The following is a 4,054-nucleotide window of genomic DNA, read 5'->3' as shown; positions in this document are numbered from 1 at the left end:
ATCGGCGGGGCAAATGGACACCGATTTACCTAATTTTTGGACACAAGGGTCGCTTGGAAGAGGCGAATCTAAGGGTACATAAACGGCGCCAATCGGAACGGTAGATGAAGTCGACGCGTTTATGGCCGGAATTTGCGGGATTTGTGTCGGCGATTTGGTGGGGCAAACGTGCTCTGATGACGATGATTTTTGGATATTATGTTCGTTGGGGTGTGGCGCGTCGGGTGGTGTGGTGAACCGGCCGGGAACCGGCGGCGGCGGCATGGCGGCGGTGAGAGCAAGTTTGGGCGATTTTTAGGGGTTTTTTTTGGGTTTTTGGGGTTGAGAGCATTTTTCCGGTCGGTTTGTTTGGTTTAGGGTTTAGGGTTTAGGGTTTAGGGTTTAGGGTTTAGGGTTTAGGGTTTAGGGTTTAGGGTTAGGGTTTAGGGTTTAGGGTTTAGGGTTTAGGGGTTAGGGTTTAGGGGTTAGGGGTTAGGGGTTAGGGGTTAGGGGTTAGGGGTTAGGGTTTAGGGTTTAGGGTTTAGGGTTTAGGGTTTAGGGTTTAGGGTTTAGGGTTTTTTTTTTTTTTTTTTTTTTTTAAATCAAAGTTTATTTTTATACAACAAAGAGCAGTACAAATAAAACCTAATGGGAGGGAGACTGTGTCAAGACCTCCGCAAAAGGCTATACAATCACAACATCAAAACAAAAATAACGACATACTACAACAGGGCAACCCGAAATACAACAGAACAAAAAGCAAACAAACCAGAGGTTGCCCCAGAATACATCAATCAAAATAAAACAAAGGGTGGGCAAGGAGAACTCTGCAGTGAACGCCCACCTCAAAGCATATCAACCTGAATCATGCGGTCGCCCATAAGGTAACCCCGCCTGACTCTTCTGAGTCCTGTAAAACCGGCGCTGCTGTGAGCGCGTGCGACCGGGTAGTGGCAAGGACTGACATGCAGTAGTAGGAGGAAGAGCCAAATCAGCCTCTCGAGAACCACTCCCAAGGTCAATCTGTAACGGAGTAATGGGACCAGAAGCTGTAGTAACAACCATCTGTGACGGAGCAGTGGAGACAATCATCGGGTCTATCACCACGGGAACAACATCAACCGGAGAAGAGCTCGACCCAGAACTAGACCCCTGAGCACCACCTGCAATAACGGAAGTAACAACCACTGAAATGTCCTGAGGAGTAGGCATGGTAGCCACCACAACCTGAGGCACCAATGGAATATCCTCAACAATAGCCTCTAAAGAATGAGAAGAGGACGATGGGCATGAAGATGAACCAACACCAGAATCAACACCTGGGAAGGAATCTCCTGTAATAGAGTGAAGAACCTCGAACTGGTTACTCGAAGGAGAAGCCAGGGGAGTAACCTGACTAGAAGCCTGGCGACGCCTACGTCGCTGCTGAATCCATCCTGGCTCAGTACTCCCAGAACCAGCACCACTAAAAGGAACCGAGTCATGCGGAACACTGTGAGGCTGACCCGAAGACCCTGGATCAGCCGAAGAATTATGAGGACGCTTTCCCTGATCTTTGGAACGGCTGCCAAAAGACCTAAAACCAGAACTAGAACAGCGCTGCACAGAATGGCCTAACATATGGCATTCCGTACAAAAATAGGGGACTTTTTCATAGACCACCCCCAAAGTCTGTCTGTGACTGCCCCACCCCACCCAGATTTGATCCGGACGAGGTTGCAACACATCAATCTCAACGCAAATGCGGGCAAAAGAGCCTCGAGAACCATCAGCTGTAATCTCATCCACCATAAGAGGGTTCCCTAAAATCTTACCAATCTGATAAAGACACTGCTTGTCATATAAATGCAGAGGTAAATCAAGAATCCGAACCCAAACCGGAGTAATCGAAGACTCGGCCTCAAATTTAAACTCTGGTGTCCATTTAGAAAAACGAATCGAAACTGTCCCGATAGAAACAAACTTTTGAGACCATAATTTAAGAAAATCTTCCTCAACAGAAAAAATAATAACCAAAAAGCCTCGGGGAAGAAATTTCACGGTAAACGAGCCCATGAAGCCAAAATGGGAAAAAGCAGTCATGATAGCACTATTGGGTGTAACACCCCGGTTCCCTGTAACACGGCCAATCAACGAAAATTTAAAAGGCACTGACAGGGAAGAAATAACCTGATCCGGGAAGAGAATACCCGGAATACCATCCACAAGAGTCGGCTCCGCAGGCCCACCCAGCATGTCACCAAACCCTGCAAAGCTCTGTTTGGCTGGAGGAAGAGCAGTGATATCTCGAAATGAAGCCAAAGGAGGGACTGGTGAAGGCGGAACAGTGGCCGAAACATCAGGAGCAGAAGAACATGTAGGTTTGACCTCCGGTTGACCCCCGGCCAAATATGGCGAGGTGACCACCTGAACATCACTACCGACCAGAGACGACGATGGGAGCACAGAACCGGTACCCAAAAGAGAGGAACCGACCGGCGACAGAGGTGATCCACTCGACTTAAAGAACCCAAAAGGTATTTCGACACCATTATGCATGATAGTACCTAACAGTTCCGCATGAGCGGGCAGTTTCAGCCGAGAAGGCAAACGAACTGTAGAACGCACAGCACTTACCGGAGCAGCAGTACACAAAGGCGCTACTGCCGAGTCAACACGGTTGAGTTGACTCGGTGACTCGACCGCTTTCACCGGTGAGTTTCCAACCGGAGCAAAGCCGAAGGCCGGTGACGATGAGGAGGGACAGGAACCGGCCACTAAACCACCGGAAACGGCCGAAGACGTGTTGAACCGGGCAGAACTCGGCGACGAACTCGCTTGAAACCCATGAATTTGGGCGTTTTTGATTGCACCAACATTTGCTGAAATTGATTGCACCATGGAGTTACCCATGACTTGTAAAGTATACGGTAAAGAGGAATTGATAATCGGAGCACCGACGCCGGAGTAATTGGAAGACGAAACCGGCGCACCTAGGGTTAGAATGGTGCCAAACGTAGATCTGAAATTCCGTTCACCACCGGACGTTGTTGGTAACGGGCCTTGACTCATTGGAAGCGCCTTATCATGGGGATTCCGGATCTGGGTCTTGATCGGAAAACCATCACGAGAAACGGCCGTAATCGATGAAGAAGTGGACGGTGACGCGGTGAACAGTGCCGTCGGGACTTTGCCGGTCGATTTGGGGAAGCAAACAGACTCCGATTGACCTGAAAGTTGGACACAAGGATCGACTGGTGAAGACGGTTCCAACGGTATATCACTCGATACCGGACGATGCACGGTTACCGGCGCGACAGATTTCGCCGGAAATTGCGCAAATTTCGGACATTTGATCGTGCAATTGGCCGAGCAAAGGTGCTCCGATTGACCTGAAATTTTTACAGTAGCCTCGTCTCGTCGAGGCGCATCTGTTGGTGTCATTGGCCGGCCGGAAACCGGCGTTAACCTGGAGGCGATTTTTGGGCGATTTTTGTCTTATTTTGGGTCACTATTCACTTTAGAGAAAAAATTTTAGGGGCGAAATGGGGTTTTTTGGTTGGTTTTGGTTTAGGGTTTAGGGTTTAGGGTTTAGGGTTTAGGGTTTAGGGTTTAGGGTTTAGGGTTTAGGGTTTTTTTTTTTTTTTTTTTTTTTTTTTTTTTAAATCAAAGTTTATTTTTATACAACAAAGAGCAGTACAAATAAAACCTAATGGGAGGGAGACTGTGTCAAGACCTCCGCAAAAGGCTATACAATCACAACATCAAAACAAAAATAACGACATACTACAACAGGGCAACCCGAAATACAACAGAACAAAAAGCAAACAAACCAGAGGTTGCCCCAGAATACATCAATCAAAATAAAACAAAGGGTGGGCAAGGAGAACTCTGCAGTGAACGCCCACCTCAAAGCATATCAACCTGAATCAGGCGGTCGCCCATAAGGTAACCCCGCCTGACTCTTCTGAGTCCTGTAAAACCGGCGCTGCTGTGAGCGCGTGCGACCGGGTAGTGGCAAGGACTGACATGCAGAGTAGTAGGAGGAAGAGCCAAATCAGCCTCTCGAGAACCACTCCCAAGGTCAATCTGTAAC

This window comes from Primulina tabacum, chromosome 14 (genome assembly GCF_025594145.1).
Source record: "Primulina tabacum isolate GXHZ01 chromosome 14, ASM2559414v2, whole genome shotgun sequence".
NCBI lineage: Eukaryota > Viridiplantae > Streptophyta > Magnoliopsida > Lamiales > Gesneriaceae > Primulina > Primulina tabacum.
The sequence above is the reverse complement of the archived record's forward strand: the minus strand, read 5'-3'. Positions refer to the sequence as shown.